Source organism: Protopterus annectens, chromosome 1.part0 (assembly GCF_019279795.1).
Source record: "Protopterus annectens isolate FY-2018-M chromosome 1.part0, PAN1.0, whole genome shotgun sequence".
NCBI classification, from domain to species: Eukaryota; Metazoa; Chordata; order Ceratodontiformes; family Protopteridae; genus Protopterus; species Protopterus annectens.
The window spans coordinates 705,470,909-705,489,038 of record NC_056725.1 but is presented as its reverse complement, the minus strand read 5'-3'; the positions used below and the strand labels follow the sequence as shown (position 1 = coordinate 705,489,038).

Here is an 18,130-nt window from a genome sequence, read left to right as displayed (position 1 = left end):
CACACCTGCCATTGGTACATCTCGGGTAGCTTAGTGGTAGGTGATTGTGTATATGGTTGCGTGTTCTACTCCTGGCAGTGGTTGTTTTACCTCTCAGAGCAGGCACTGTTAGTACAAGGGTGAATAATGCTGGTTTCACCTGTTCTGGACATCTTTGACCGTGATCTGCATGATATTCAGCAAAGCTTAGGCCTGTTTTGCACATATCTGTGTAGTCATGTTTAAACAACACTTACCGTCACTTACCACCGCATAAACCCACTAACATATGCTTAAACATGCTCTAATGACCTGCATCCAACATCCATTATTCGTGCCATCGGGATTACATAACGGACCTTGCAGGATGTGGAACCGGGAACATGCATGACACAGTCAGCGGCTTTACCACTTGGTCATTTGGGATTTGTACAAGTGTTATGGTGTTTTGTATATGGACTGCACTACAGCTGTTCCTCCATACTGCAATCAAATGTGTAACTCCGTTAGTTTACATATGGATGATACCTATTAATGGTATGTCCAAGTGATGTTTAATGGATGTGCTCCAGCATTGGGAATCTATGTCACAGTGAGCCACACACTGTAATGTGCTACACCTTGACACAACCATAACTGGAGAATGCTGGGGTGACAGATACCTGTCATGGGTACTCCCCATGCTTTGGCATTACATCCCTGATTACATTATATGGAGCCCCTCATTAACACACCAGGGAATCCATGCAGAGTGGGTGGGGAAAAGTGGTTACACACATGGATCCCGCAATTGGCTCTGCTCCACAGAGGGACAGTTAGTTAATCGATGGGGTGGCGACAGCAGACACATTTTGCCTAGGCTGATGAATGGCCTCTGACAATCAGGCATGTACCTACCGATGTACCTAGGAACCTATACATACAGTATCAACATATGCTGTTAGCTTCGTTTACTGTTCAGGTGTTGACTTTCTTTGTTCCAGTAGCTGTTGTGTGTGCAATAGTTGAGGGCTGCCTATGTAGGATTCACACAGTAGGCCACCTATACATTACAATTTACAGGTGGTCATGTGTGTGTGCCATCCATTTTACTGTGTGTGCAGGTGGAGAAGTGTGTCAGTCCATAGGGGCCTACACTGTCAGTGTATGTGATATACGTTCCCTCTTTGCCAAGGCGTGGGCATATTGGGCACGCCTCTGTCTGCCTACTGGGGCTGGCACAGGGTGTTCGTGGTCTGAATCCTTCTGTGCCTGTGATGGCCTTGGCAATTGCGGTGGGCTGTGAGGGCCTTCACCATTATGTCCCTGCTGCAGCTGTTTCCACAGGATCATATTATGTAGCATGGCACATACTATAAAGATGTGGGCACACATGCCTGGAGAGTACTGCAAGGCTCCACCAGATATGTCCAAGCAATGGAACCGTGATTTCAGCATCCAAACACACGCTCTATGATGATTCTGGTTTGTGTGTGTGCCTCATTATGGCGTTCTTGCATGGGTGTGTGTGCATTTCTGATGGGAGTCATCATCCACGGCTCCAGTGCATAGCCAGCATGCCCCACAAGGTGGCCATATGGGATGGCCCCCCTGACAAATACCTGATACAGCTGTGAGGCATGCCAGATGTGGGAGTCATGGTAGCTTACAGGGCTGCCAGCACACACATCCGTGATAATGCCCTGGGCATTGCACATGATCTGGCAGTTGATGGAGTGGTATCCCTTGCGGTTTATGTAGTGCCTACCATGCTCACCGGGTGGTGACTTGATATGTATGTGCGTGCAGTTTATTGCACCCAGTACCTCTGGGTAGTGTGCCACATGGTGGAAGAGACGCATATTGCTGGCCAACTCCTCCTGAGTTCGGGGGAAGTATATATGCTCATTAGCATGTGGTAACATGGCATCCAGGAACTGGTGGAGTACCCTGGATGCTGATGCCTGTGAGATCCCCATGATATCTCCAGTTGGCCTTTGAAAGGTACCTGTGGCTAGTATTCTCAAGCTTACACATACCTTCATGTCCACTGGGATGGGTTTCCCTCTGTTGTTTCTGGATTTCAGGCGTGGCTGGCACAGCTCAATTATTTGCTGTATGATGTCCCTGTCCACCCTGTAATGCTCTACTATCTCCAGATCATGTAGCCCCTGGTAGGTTACCCTTGGTCTGAACACTCTTCTCCTCCTCCGGGGCCTGAGGTGGTTGTCAGCATCATCCTCCACAACACCTTCAGTCTCCAACACATGGTGATGAATCACAGCCATGGCAGCTCCCAACAAGTACATTGTAAAAGTTCCCCATCTGTTTACACCGATGGTGCAGTGTTTGGGAATACACAAGTGTGTGTGAGGTGCCTTCACACTTTATACTATTGTACTTTGAACACTGATGATGTCATAGGGTGTGTATGTACAATTGGAGCTGCAGGGTATCTTATGTGTTTTACCACAGGTACTGCTATTGTGGTGCCTTTGGTGTTGAATTACATTTAGCTGCTGTAGATTACCTCTTGCCTTTGCCTTAACTTTTCTTAACGATTTCCCTCCCATTGTCTGGCATGCATCCAGCAGCCTGCTTTCTTGTTTTGTACTTTCCCAAACCAGGATTGTCTTGCAAAATGTGTTCTATAGCCGATCTACTGCAGGTTTGCTTTGCTCTGCGGTGACAGTTCTCTTTTCTTTGCAATCTGACACTTCCCCTATCCTGTTCTGCAGGTTGCTACTAGCAGCTTTGTTAGCTGCCATCAGTGGCCCACTGTGAGTTAATAGGTGTTAATTGCTCAGTTGTAATCCAATTACCCTACTGCGGCATTTCCTTATTGTCTTCCCCTAAACTTCCTGTTTGAGCTGTGGTGTGCAGCGCGTGCGTCCGCTTACCGGGTTTCGTGCATGTTTTTATCCATGTACACATGCGCTTTCGGGCACCATGTGTGCTCTCAGCTAAGCAAAGCTATACCTACATCCACACCCTACAGCTTGGCTTAGCAACGGGCGGCCCGGATTTGCATTGCTCCAATGTGCTTACAGCTACAGTGGCACACCCCACTGCTGATGTCATGTATACCTCCAGACCACTCCTTGGTGTTGTAGCACTGCGCTGTATGGTACATCCTTAGGCCGGTGGGACGTTTGCGATTCACTATTATTTGCCTCATGTGCATGACATTGACTACTAATTCATAGTTACCGCGCCAAACACTGTCACAGACCCTTAGCAACCCTTGCAGCTTGGTTGTGGTGTAGCATGCATACCATTGACTATTATGGTGAAATCATGATTTGTGTTACATTGCAATTTTATGACATTTGTATATATTTTCCTTGTGTTCCCGTTTGCGCACACATGCCCTGCAGTTGTACTTTGCGTTACTGTGGCCATGACATTAAATGATATTTTTTATGTGTTGTGCATCTTTTCTTATGCCATTGGCTGTATATTTAGCCATTGGCATATGTTAACTTTGTAATACATGAGTCTGGTCCGCTTTCATGGCTCCGATGTTCTTTTTGGCAAAATGTAAACCTTTTTTTTGGTTTACATTTCTGTAGGCTTATGCTACGCCTACACCACTTCATGAATTGCTATGTACCTTCATTTGCATGCTGCAGTACTGCGCATATGATGATTAGCATACCTGAGCCGAGAGCTGCGCAGATCTGGCGTACGCTGGTAGTGCACGTGGAACTGGATCGTACCTGAATCTCTCGGTGGACATATTTGGCATTATACCGCCTACGCTACGCCTGCGCCTGGCGCAAGCTTCATGAATCCTGGGGTTTATATAAAATATACCAACTCTGAAGTCACACCAAATTGGGAAAGGCAAATTCCTGATCCCCATAAATGCCAGCATCCAACTACAGAGCCAGTTCAATAATCTGAACTTTCAACCAATTAAGGTTCGATATTCTGGCTCATCAGTAAATTGAATAGAACATATATATATATATATATATATATATATATATATATATATATATTAAAAAATGAACTTCGTGACAATAACAGCATTCAAAGAATAGTAAATCACACCAACAACTCTTGTAGTACTTTAGCGCTTTTGTCTTACTTATTATCAAGACTTCTTCAAAAAGACATGTTTCATAACTGTGAGCAACCATTTTCACTTTGTTTAAGTACATTAGTTCTAGCAGTCCATTTAAATTAACAACAGTTCCTTTCCAATAGTAAAGTGTGAACAGGCAAGGTGCTGTGTGCATTTTCACTAACATTACAATCGCAGTTACATAAGGTAAATTGGTCAGACAGTAATAGCCTTGTGGTGCCATGTGCATACTAATAGGGATCATGTGCAAAAAGGGATTGTGTGCAAAAGCAAAAAAAAAAAAAAAAAATGGGGAACTGGGAAGGATGAGAGTCATGCTGTGATAATTGTAATATTAACACCCAGATTGGTTCATTCCTGACAGGACAAGCCAGAAATTAGGTATAGTTTCTTTGAGTAACTTACGGGTCCATGCCTCCAAAGGTAAGTAAAGAAGGGCATGGATGAAGGTGGACGAGTCAGGCAGAGAGTCCTATTATGCTTGGGTATCAGTGTGTGTGTACAGAAATGTGTGGGTATGCCATCCGAGGGGTGAGTGGGAGGAATGTGGTGTTGGCTTGAAGGGGGGGGGTTGTTCGGAGGCCGCCTGGGACACGGAGTGTGGAGCTGGGGTTTGATGGGTAGGAGAATATGTGTAATAGAGAGTCCCAGAAGACTGGGAGAGTGTGGATGGTAGCGCCCGTGGGCTGGTTCGGATGGTACCACCCTTGAATGGCTGCCTGAAAAGTGAGACCATAGGGGTGTGTTGGTGGGGTTGGCAGGGGCTAGCCTGGTGATGGTAGGGGATGGCAAAAGTCAGAAAGAGAGGAAACACATTATATTCACTCGCACAGTTGTAAATCCATAAACACATTAAATCCACTTGCACAATTCTTCAAACCCTATCACATTTCAGTCTCTATATCTTCTAACCACACATTTGATGTCCAGGCTTACGTTGAGTAAGGGAGGGAGGGAACACATTAAATCTGCTTGCACAGTTGTTAAACTTTCAACCCTTATCACATTTCAATCTCTATACCATTTAAGTACGCATTTAATGTTCAGTGTTTCATTGAGACCTGGATAGACATCAGCTCTCAGTTCTATTTGCCATTTTAATTCCCGGACTTGCAGGAATGTGTCCCTGTCCACTACAAACTCTCTTATTTTTTCCAGCGCTGTGAATTTGAATCCTGTAAAGTTTGGGAAAATAGCACTGTGTTTAGCCAAGGCATTCAAACTGTCCTATTTGCATATTGCTGCAGTGTGTTCTTTAATATGGTTAAAATACTCAGCTTTCTGTACATTTTGCCGATGTAGAAATTCCTGCAATGTTCACAGAAAGCGCAGTAGACTACATTTTTTGTGTTGCAAACATAGTGGTCATGTAGACGGACAGTTCTGTTGCAGTGCAGGAAGGTGATGTCTTTTTGTATGTGTACACAGGCGAAACACTTGCCGCAGTCAGACATTCCAGGTTCTGTCGATACTTTGTTCTATGAGGATGGGCTTTTATTCCTCTCGAATACACCACCAAAAGTTTGGGGATGTCCCAAGTAACTTTGTCAGACCTTTTTCTCCTTCCAAGATGTCCCGATTGTTGGTGAGGCCCCTCTGATTCTGACCATATCCATGGACATTGGAAGGGGGAAACTTGCCACCCAGTCCTTTTTGTTCGGTCCGTTCTGTGCCCTTGCTGTGAATCCCTTTACCAAGATTGGTGGGTACCTGGAGTATCTGTGCTGTATGATCTCTTGGGACAGGTTGTCCACTAATTGCTCTGGGTATTTCCTTTCTAAGAACAAGTTTCTGAGGTAAAACCTTCCTTGATGAAAACCTTGTCCCTAAAAATGAGTCTGGATAACCAGAAGAATTGTCCTTTTACAATATTCTTTTTCATGAAATAGGGATGCTAGCTGCTGAACTCTAGATAGTTATTCTGGAAAGTGGGCTTGCGGTAGATGTTGAAGTCAAACTGTCCACTTTCCAGGTCTATAGTGAATTGGATATCCAGGAACTGAGTGGTGGTTCTGATATGTCCTACCGTGAGAGCATGACTCTCATCCTTCCCGGTTCCCCATTTTTTTTTTTTTTTGTTGTTTGCTTTTGCACATGAACCCTATTAGTATGCACACGGCACCACAAGGCTATTACTGTCTGACCAATTTACCTTATGTAACTGCGATTGTAATGTTAGTGAAAAAAACAACAAGACCCTGTTCTTTCTTTACTTTACTAAAGGAAAGGAGCTGTTGTTAATTTAAATGGACTGCTAGATTTAAATAAATTTAATAAAATAAAAAATGGTTACCACAAAAATAAAAAAAAAGAGAAAAGTCTTGATAATTACTACTACAGTTGGAGTTGTTGGTGTGATTTACTATTGAATGAATGCTGTTATTGTCCTTAATTTCTAGTTATTTCTTCTCTTCTTCATTTTTTTTTTGTTTTTTTTTTAGTTGTGTGTGTGTGTGTGTGTGTGTGTGTGTGTGTGTGTGTGTGTGTGTGTGTGTGTGTGTGTGTGTGTATGATATATATATAGTATATATATATATATATAGTATATATATGTATATATATATATATATATATAGTATATATATATATATTCATAGGTTGGTACTAGGCTATCAGCCCTAGGGCCTATACAAGCCTAGCCATAACAATTCCCTGGCTATTTCTTCCCACATTATTTACTTTCCTGGACCCCTGTCTAGCAGGGCGACTGACGTGATCCCTGGGGTGAATTTCCTTTCTCCCATCCAATCGTCAAGGTTCCTCTTGAAGAGGTCCAAAGAGGCACTCTGCTTGACATGTATGGGCAATCTATTCCAGAATCTGGGGGAGTCTCTGGGTCAGGAACCTATCCCTCCAGCATGTTTTGTTTATTGTGATGACAAGGTTTAGATCCCTGGAGCGTGTAGCTCTGAGGGATTGGGATTTCTTTAAGTGTAGCATGTCCAACAGCTCTGGGTTTGACATGGCCTTGTATGTTAAGCAGAGATCGCCTCTGAGTAGACGATATGCGACAGAGTATAGCTGGAGTTTTTTAAGGCGGTCAGCGTAGGGCATCTGCTTTAGGCCTGTGATTCTTTTCGTGAGGTATTTCTGAGGCCTTTCCAGTTGTTGCAGATGTCTTGAGAGGTACATACCAAATGGGGCATTGTATTCTATAATGGGTCTAATGAGGGATGAGTACAGTGGGACAATGACCTCCTTTTTTCTGGATGAAAAGCCCTTCGTGATGAGGTGTGCCACATAGAAGGATTTCCTGACTGTTGTGGCGATGTGGTTATCAAAGGTGAGACCACTGCCCACCTGTGTCCCTAAGTCTCTTATCACACTTTCTGTGTTTAGTGTACTGCCACCTATATGGTAATTCATGGATACATGTTTTTTCCCAAAGGGGATAACAATACATTTCTTGGCATTCAGCTTGAGCCCGTGGCTCTGGCACCAAGCATCTGTTTCTGTAAGGCCCTTTTGTAGAGTATCCACATCATTTGGGGATTCAATAATGGCTCCCAGTTTGCAGTCATCTGCAAACTTTGTTAGCCACAGTCCCTTAGTGTTGACCTGTACTTCAGAGAAGTAGATGCCAAACAAGAGCGGCCCCAGGACTGAACCCTGAGGTACTCCACTTTTCACTTGTCTGGAGCTGGATTTGGAGTCGGCTACTTTTACAGTGTGAGTTCTATCAGTAAGCCATTTAGCAACCCATTGGGTGGCATAGGGATTAATGTCCAACTTAGTAAGTTTATCTATGATTCCAGAGTGGGGGATGGTGTCAAAGGCCTTGGCAAGGTCTAGATAGGCTGTGTGGACCACCTTACCCTTGTCCATGGCTCTGGAGACTGATTCAAAGAAGTCAATCAGGTTCAGGAGACAAGATCGGCCCTTCACAAACCCAAACTGGGTGGGGTCCAGTGTTTGAAGGTTGCCAATGTCTTTGTTTATAAGTTCCATGATAATACGCTCCATGGCCTTGCAGATGAGGCTTGTCAGACTGATGGGACGGTAGTGTCCGGGATCCAAGGTGGATCCCCCCTTGTGGATTGGGATAACTGTAGCTCTGCGCCACTCAGTGGGCACGAAACCTGAGGTGAGGCTATGATTAAACATGACACTTAGGTGAGGTGCCAGTTCATATTGTAGTTCATGTAGTACACAGCCCGGGATGTCATCTGGTCCCATGGATGCTGTATTCTTGGCTTTAGAGAGTGCGTTTTGTACCTGTGTGGCCGTTATTACTGGAATTTGGCAATCTTCCGGTATTGAGATGAGCCATGTAGGGGTGAGAGTGGGTGAAGTTGGCACTGAATCGATCTGCCAGGATATTGGCAATATCCTTTGGATCAGTATATTTAATGCCATTCTGTTTTAGCTCAGAGCAGATCTGAGCATTGCCATTTAGATTCTTGACATAGTTATAGAATGCTTTGTGGTTGTCTTTGGAATCTTTGGCAATTTTATTTTCGTAACTAGCTTTGGAGGATTTTATGAGGCATCTCAGTTTCTTACTGAGGCTAGTAAGGGAGTTTTTTGCATCCTGGGATTTTCCCCTTTTCTGCAAAAGTTTCTTCCTTTTGTTGTAAAGTTTGTTTATGGCAGGGGACCACCAGATTGGCTTCCTTTTTTTGGATGAGAGCATTTTGGTTCTATTTGGGATGGCATGATTCATGCACGAGTGGATGTGCTCGTACAGTGCCCTAGTGTAGGATTCAGCAGTTGAACTTTCAGTTCCCATCTGCATGGGTGTTATGAAGTTTGTCACTTCTGACTTGAGTAGCATGAAGTTGGCTTTGGAGAAGTTTTTTATGGTGGTTTCTTTACGGGGGGGTGGGGGTGGGATGTGGATGTTTAGGGTGATTAGCTTATGGTCAGACCTGACTAACGAGGGGGTGACCATAGGTATGGAGCATTGATTTCCCATGTTGGTAATGACCAGGTCTAGGATATTGGAGCCCTGGTGGGACTATGGATTAGTTGATCCAGGGCATTGGAATTTATGAATTCCAAGAACCGTTCATAAAGGTGTTGGGACATGAGTAGTTTTCCCAGTTAATGGCAGGGTAGTTAAAATCACCCAGTATTAGGGTGTTTGGTTCTATCTTAATATTTTCCAGTATGTTTAGAAAGGTGTAGTGAGAATCTTGGGGTATGGTGGGGGATCTGTAGCAAGTTACAATTTGGATTGCAGTCTTACCTAGTGTTAGTTGCACTTGGAGAATTTCAGACACATTGTGTTGGCCAACTAGCCTGGTGGTGTGAATATCCTTGGTGAATATTGACACTCCTCCACCTTTAGTGTTTCGGTCCTGGTTTGGTGGCCGAAAGGTGTGGTAAGAGTTGTAGCCTGGTATTGCAGGTGTGCTCTCTGGAGCCTTGAACCAGGTCTCAGTTACTGCACAGATATCGATGTTCTCCATTTTTAAGAGTGCCTCGAGAGAGTGCATTTTGAGGTTTAGACTTCTAGCATTGAGTAGCATTACCTTCAGATTTTGCATGCTTGTACCTGTTACGGTGGTGATTTTGTCCTTTGAAGTTTGCCTAAAAAAGGCACTATAGGGGTGGCAAGAGCCTTAGCCAGTAACCTGAATCCCATATGAAATTCGAGGTTTATATATATATATATATATATATATATATATATATATATATATATATATATATATATATATATATATGGATCTATGTTGATCCATCGAAATTATGTTTTATTGAAACATAAACTGTCAAACTCACTTTCGTGAAAGTGCACTTTGTCAAAAATGCACTTTCGCAATCACATTTATGTAGGGGAGCAAATTCCCCTGCACCCCCCATACCCCCCTACTTAAATATACTAACTCCGAGATCGCATTACAGTGGAGAAAAGGATATATTCCCTTATCCCCACTGCAACGCGATTCGGCAAATCAGCTTTCACTAAAGTGCACGTTCGATGTAGTGCACTTTTGCAGAAGTGGGCTCAGCCTTCTGTTTCTCTGTAAAGTGTACTTTTGACAAACAGAAGGAGGCCCATATATATATATATATATATATATATATATATATATATATATACATACATATATATATATATATATATATATATATATATATATATATATATATATATGGATCTACTTCTAAATCCCGTAATTTCAGAATCCCAAAAATACTGAGACGAAAATCATGAAACTTAAAATGCCGAACCACATAAGTTTTCCCAGGGCACAACAGTAAAAAACACTGCACTATCTAAAACCCACCTAGGTGGGGGGCTATGCCCCCACACCCCTCCTAACTATATATATATATCAACTTCAGGATTGTACTGCAGTGGGGAAGTAGAGAAAAGGCATAATTCCCCATGTTGGACATGTATTTACTTGCCCTGGGAAAAGTTACACGGTTCAGCATTTTAAGTTTTGTGATTCTCATATCAGTATTGTCGTCTTCTGGATTCTGAAATTATGGGATTTAGAAGTAGACCCATATATATAAATATATATATATATATATATATATATATATATATATATATATATATATATGTATGTATATTTATATGAGTTCCCTTCAGAATCTCGAAATTCTAAAACCTCGAATTTCATATGGTCGAGACCATATGATTGAAGTTTTAGAACTTCAAAATTCTGAACGGAGATCTGTATAAAGAGCAGAACAGGTGATTTTCCTTTTCCTCGCTGTAGTGCAATCTCGGAGTTTGCATATTTAAGTAGCGGGGGTGTGGAGGGTGCAGAGGGGCAAGCCCCTCTGCAGAAACGTTTAAACAATTCTTTTTTTTTTTTTTTTTATTTTGGATTTGTTTCAGATTTGTTTTCTCACTTGTGCGCGCACATGCACACACACACACACACACACACACACACACACACACACACACACACACACACACACACACACACACACACACACACACACACACACACACACACACACACACACACACACACACACACACACACACACACACACAAAGGGGATGACATTTTTGCTCATTTTATTTATTTACTGTGACACCACTTTCATTTTACCCACCTTAGAAAATACCTGGACTCTAAATCCAAATACTAAGCCCCAGGCTCCTCTCTACTCCTGTCCTTCCTGCCCAAAAAATACTACTTTCCTTCCTAAAATAAATTTATCTCCCCCTATCCCTACCTCTTGTAAGCAGAAAAAAATGTCTCACCACTTAGACAATTACTCTCCTTCATACATTTACTTCTATCAGGCAACATCCACCCTAACCTGAACAATAATCCTCCTTTACAAAACTCAACCAACCTCTCTCCCTCCCAAAAACAAATATCTTTCTGCTCTATCAACCTTAGGAGTATATTAAATAAAGTTCAGGACCTCCATGGCTTGTTAGCTAACTGTACACCAGACATAGTTACCCTAATTGAAACATGCAAAACGAATTGGAACAAGTGCTCACAAAACCAAAGACAAATCCAAATGCACTTGAAAAAGGAATTCGACATGGAAAATTCTGATAGTTTATTGAGGTAAAACAAAAGCATAAAATTAAAGACACTCACATCACTGCTTTTTTTGACATTTCATCATCAGACAATTTTACACTCCCAATACATGCCTTAAATACAAACTTTTTTTAATTAAACACCAATTAAACACCAATTCTGCATTCTCTTTTGCTCTATTATTAAAACAAAAGCATTCAACAAACTCTTTCTCTGACTTTTTTTGTCTGTTTGTTTTTACAAACAAAAAAAAAAAAAACATTTTTTGCTTTTAAAAATAAAAAAAAGCTAAATAAACTATATATTGCACTACCTCCATTACCTATCACCTCCATTACCTAATCTAATATATAGCATTAACTAAAACAAACAAATTTACAAGACAAAAAATTTGATAATTACGTGCCATCTCATTTAAATAAAATGCATTCTAAAACAAGAATATTATTCAAATACACAATATTAATAAGGTGATACACAATACATTCTATCCATTAATAATAATAAATATAGATAAAATAAATATACATAAATTACTAAATTACAACTTATAGAATAAATAATATAATAATTAATTTTCAAATTCATTAATACATATAAATATAAATATAAATATATAAATATACAATAAAAAAAAATTTAAATTAAAAAAAAATTCTATTAAATAATAATTCTATTAATTTATTATTATATTAATAATTATTCAAAGTTTTAGAGAAAATGCTATTTATTTTGAAGGTAATGGAGGTGCAATATATAGTTTTTTTTTTTTATTTAATTATAAAGCTTTGTTTATTTTTTTTTTAAAGAAAGAAAATGTTTTTTATTTTGTAAGTACAAAGTAATTAATTTATAATTTAACAATTTTTTTTAAATGATTTTTAATAGATAAATTAAGAGAATGTAATATTTTATGTTAAAAATTTTTATCCAATTAAAAGAAAAAAATATGTATTGGTGTGGGGAGTGTAAACGTGTAGTATGTCTGCGTTCTCAATAAAACTATCAAGCTCCAATCTCTTACTCTGGTCTCTAATTGAAACATGGCTGAAACCACACAATCAAGATAGTGAAATTACCCCACCTGGATATAATATCCTTAGACTTGACAGACAAAAGAATAGAGGAGGGGGAGTAGCCATTTTATACCCTGATCACCTCTCTATAACTAGTCCATTCCTCCCCCTACCGTCTTTCTCCCCTGCTGAACTCCTACTTGCTAATGTTAAACTTAACTTTGCCACCATTACTGTTGTAGCAATTCATGTCCCCCTGGAGACAATATTAGCATACTTGAGAACATCCTATCCCACCTCTCTCAGAACATCCATAATGAAACCATCATGCTAGGGGATGTAAACATAGACTGGCTCTCAATACAAACTCCCAATACTACCTCCTGTATCAACCTACATGGATTTGAGCAGCTAATCACTACCCCTACCCATATAAATAAATCACACCTTCCACAGTCTCGTCTAGACTGGATTCTGGTTTCTCACCCCAAAAACTACCATAACCCTCACACTCTACCAAATGCTCTTAGTGACCACTGCCCAATCACAGTAACCAGGTATACTCCCCATTTCACCAGACCTTTCAAATACAGCACTTCCCGTAAAACCTCACCTTTCAGTTTAAACTCTTTCATAGACCAACTCTCTAGAATTAACTGGTCCCATTTCACCACTCTTCCCTTAGATGAGGCTGTCCACTCTTTCAACTCCACCTTTCTTCACATCCTCAACTCCCTTGCTCCTCTCCGCACAGTAAGAATCAAAACTAACTCAGCTCCTTGGCTAACCAAATTTACTTGTACCCTGATGAAAAAACATGATAGGATATGGAAATTATGGACTTAAATTAACACCCCTTCTCTCCTACAGACCTACAAAGATCTTAGGAATCAAATAAAGAAAATTATCAATAAAGACAAGGCTAACTTCTATGCAAATCCTCCCACTAACCTAAAATCAGACCCCAAAAAATTCTAGAACACAATTAACCATATAATACATCCAGGAAACCCTTCCACTGCAAACCCATGCCCTAATAAAACTGTAGAAGAAACTGCTACTACATTTAACAATCACTTTATTGACTCAACAACTACCATTATAAATGCTCTTCCCACTAGGAAAATGCTAATAACTACACCATCCTAATCTCCCCCATCTTTCTAACCCCTTTTCCCTTAAATCCATTTCAACTAACTGTATTAAAGCCTTACTCTCCAAACTCAAACCTTGCTCTCCCTCAGCTGATAATCTACCTTCCTATTTTCTACAGATTGCAGCAGAACCCTTAGCCTATCCTGTTTCCTGATTAATTGGGCCATCTCTGAATCATATGTCCCAGCAATACGGAAAACATTCTTCACATTACCTATACACAAAGGCAAAAATGCTTCTGATATGTCAAACTTCAGGCCAATAGCTATACTTTCTCCCTTCTCTAAGATTCTAGAGAAATGCATTCACAAGCAGATAATGCAGTACCTTCTAGAAGAGAGCCATCTAACACACACAACATGGTTTTCACTCCAAACACAGCACTACAACTGCTTTAATATCCTTTATAAATACTGTATCACTGGCCGGTGACAACAATAAACTAGTCTCATGTCCGTTCCTTGACCTCTCCAAAGCCTTTGACACTGTCTCCCATCCCCTCCTCTTGGACAAACTCTCCCATTTAAAATTCTCTCCCCCCTCCATATCCTGGTTTTCTAACTATTTCTCTAACCACCAGCAATCTGTTAAATGGCATTCTGCACTATCTCCCCCCCCCTTAATGTAACTATGGGAGTCCCCCAAGGATCCATACTTGGGCCACTGCTCTTTAATATTTTCACTAACCTACTATAAACCTCTTGTCTCCACTCTACACTGGTACAATATGCAGACAATCCAACTGTCATCACCATTGCAGACAATCCATCTGACCTCCACTCTACTACCCAGACATCATTCAATACCATAGAGAAATGGCTTTGTGATAACAAGTTCATTCTCAACCCTAAGAAAACTAACCTTCTACTCTTCCTCCCCAAAAACCTTATCAATCTCAAAACTACTTTATCCATCCATTCAAGCAATAACACTATCATTACTGCTGAATCCTGCACTAAGCTGCAGGGAGTCATAATAGATGATCAGCTTAAATTTGATCTCCAAGTCAATAATTCTATCAAAAAGGCTCACCAGAAACTTGGACTCCTTTATCGCAACAAGAGACATTTAACCAGAACAGCCAAAATAACTCTCTCCCATGTATTTCTTCTTCCCCCCCTTCTGTATAGCTATCAATTATTCACAAACACCACACTCAGTACAAAACTTGAAACAACCTATAACAAGGTAGCCAGATTCGCAGCAAACCAAACCTGTAAATCACACCATTGCTTATCCCTTAAACAGTTGGACTGGCTTGAATTCCCTCACTTGATCCTACTTAATCAACTACAAATTATCCACTCCATCCTCTATCTACCATATTTCTGTCCTAGCCTTCTTTCTATTATATCTAAATATTCCCCATCCAGGACACTACAGCTCTGACCAAGACTTCCTTCAGATCCATAAACCCAAAACCAAAACAGGATGTTTACTCTACAGCTATAATCCTGCTGCATCTTGGAATCAACTCCCCCAAGAAATTAGGTCCATTGACCATACCAAGCATTCAAGCTAGCCACTCGCAGTTATCTAACAGAAAAATGGTCCTGTCACTGTAGTCATCCTCCCTGAAGCTACCCTACCCCCTTTTTCTTTTACCTCCCCCTACTATCAACCTGCATTTTCATATACATTCCCCTCTATCTGTCCTCTCTTTCTTATATTTACCACCTTTCTCTAAATATTTCCCTTCTAATCCTTCTTCCTCATCTTCCTCTCCTCACCTGTCTATCTTAATCAGCTTCTACCCCTCTGTCCCACTGTATTAACACCTCTTTCCCCTTGCTATTCCTTGCACTTATACTGTATATAACCAATCAGGAATTATAAGCGGATTATTCCTTGATGACCTAGTACCTGACTACTTTTCCTGTATTGAATTGCTGTAAATGTCTTTTTGATAAGTTTGTCTTACTGCAAATAAGATTTCTTAACTGTTGCTTGTAAAATTTATAAACTCACTGTGGAGCTTTTCTCCTCGGTTCTCCACTGAAAACGAGCCAAAAGCTCAGCTGGACTAACCCGGTCACCAAATGTAAAATAAATAATAATAAGTAAGGTTACAACATTTTCTGATGCTTAAATATTCTCCTTATCCATCATTACAAATAGTCATACTTTATCTATAATGAAGCTTTTCTATATCATTCATAAAACGTAGACACAATTCCATTTTACTTTAAGTAAACACCCTCACATTTTTTCCCATAAGAAATTCACTATGATTGGGTCTCAGAAAAGCTTACAGTGATGTGGAAGCCGTAGCTCAATAGTTTTCCCATTAAGATAAGCATTTCATATTCTTACACTGCCCTACTAATGACAATTCTCTGTAGTTTGGACCTCCTTACTAAGGCCCTCTAGTGGGCCCTACAGTGATAAGGACAGTCTCGTAGGCAGAGCTGCATTATAATGAGGCAATCTTGGGGAGAAGAAACTAATGCTAATCAGCCATGCACCCTCTCCCAGAAATATCAGCAGTTGCCTGTTTCCTCAGTTGAGCAGTTTGAACTGCTCAGCCACATAGAATTTCACTTTTGGAGGAAAATGTGACCACATATATGGCAGTCATCCATTCATTCTTATGGGAGTACTTGTTGTGTACACATAAGTTCAGCAAAGATGCGTGTGTGTGTGTGTGTGTGTGTGTGTGTGTGTGTGTGTGTGTGTGTGTGTGTGTGTGTGTGTTGAGGTTTGCCTTTGCCATTGAGCTACATGGCCAGTAGAGAGAGAACACTAGTGTGGTCAGGTCTGACAGTTAGTTTGGGTTAGTGTTTGATTCAGAGGCAATGTAATTAAGCATTGTAGCCATAGCTGTCTCTTAATTGCATTTTCACCATCGCTGTAATTGACTAATCTGTGCTGGGCAATTACCACAAGTGCTGAACCTTTGTCTGAATCCCAGCCTATGCTTCTCATCACTAATTAATTCTGAGAATGTTAATGATGTAGTTCTACAAGCTTTATGTACATTGTTTTGGCTTAACTGACATGATTTCTGGACTGATGCAAGCCATGCACTTAGGAATAAAAATATGTGCCTACAAGTGTTCAATCTTCCTACAGATTAAGTACTTTTAGATTTCTCTTTAATATGCTTCAGTTTTGCCCTGTCTTTATTAAATGTGGCCACTGTATTCTTTGGACTTCTTTCACATTGACATCACTATTGCTCAACAGTGTGAATAACCTCTTTATTTGCATTCCACGTAATATCAGATGCTCCAACTTACACCTTCACCTCCCCCACCTAGGTGAGGCACTTGACTTTATTATGTCACTCTCTTCACTAATAAGGTGTTCAGACATCTTAAAAGGTATAAACCTGACTTAACAGCATCAACCGTCTACCAACAGACTTTGTAAAGGTTTCATCCCTACTAGTTCTCGTGTGCGTTGATAAAATACAGTCATTGTACCTCTTTAGTAGGATGCTTTCTCAAGTGCCCTAATTATCATCCAGTTGCCTTTTATCCTTTCAAAATTTCTTGAAAAATATGCCCACTGCTAGCTTTATGTTCATGTAATAAACTCAGAATATTATCACGTTTGCACAGAACCCATAGTTTAGCATTCATTTATGCTGTTTTCCTTCTGTCCTTTCCTACCTTATAAGTGGTCCATTTTCAGTTAAGTAAAGTGAACTAATGACACTAACAGTGATGGATAGTAGTGACCTTTTACTACTTCATATTGCAGCTGTACTCATGTATGTTAACAGTGGGCTAGGGGATGGGCAATAGAAATAGCCAGTGATATTTATTTTCCTTCATCACAAAACCTCACTAAAATCACAAAAGGCACCTTATACTGACTTCAGTAAATGTACAGCATATGTTACAGAGGCCAGTGTTTCAATATTTGCTTTATATAAATTAGCAAAAATATTGATATCAATTATATACATTTATAATAATAATTCTCCTGTCTTTTCTTTCAGATATAAGTGCCTTCAAAGTTCTAAATCTTATTTTAATTGGATCTGAAGAAGTGACATGTCTTTCTGCGATGACTCCTTCCTTCTACAGTGTGACATTGTTTTATGCTTAATACATCTAATAGTATTTTACAAAGCTACTATGTTTTGTCTTTAATATGAGTTTCATTTTCATACCTATTCATTAAATAAAGTAAAGTTTATTGAATAAATTCAGAACTTCATGTTACTACAGGCTCGTTTGCATTGTTATTATCACATGGATTAAACAGCTAAGTATTAATAATCAGCAATTAATGCACTTCATAAACAGGACAAGAAGGTTGTACACACACACACACACACACACACACACACACACACACACACACACACACACACACACACACACACACACACACACATTCTCTTTCAGTTCATTAAGCTAACTTCTAGGTATTACAAAGAGAATCATATATATACAGGCAGACAAGTTGTGACTTATGATTTCTGA

The 18,130-nt window shown here is 40.2% G+C and overlaps 1 protein-coding gene across 1 annotated transcript in view; it reads left to right on the top strand.

The window, feature by feature from the left end:
* The window catches only part of LOC122794176 (ras-related C3 botulinum toxin substrate 2), a 398,987-nt gene extending 381,121 nt beyond the window's left edge, over positions 1–17,866 (top strand). Inside the window, exon 7 of the mRNA XM_044062387.1 lies at positions 17,641–17,866. The gene's annotated coding sequence lies outside the window, so the exon portion shown is untranslated. The remainder of the gene's footprint in view (positions 1–17,640) is intronic.
* The last annotated feature ends 264 nt before the right edge of the window (positions 17,867–18,130 follow it).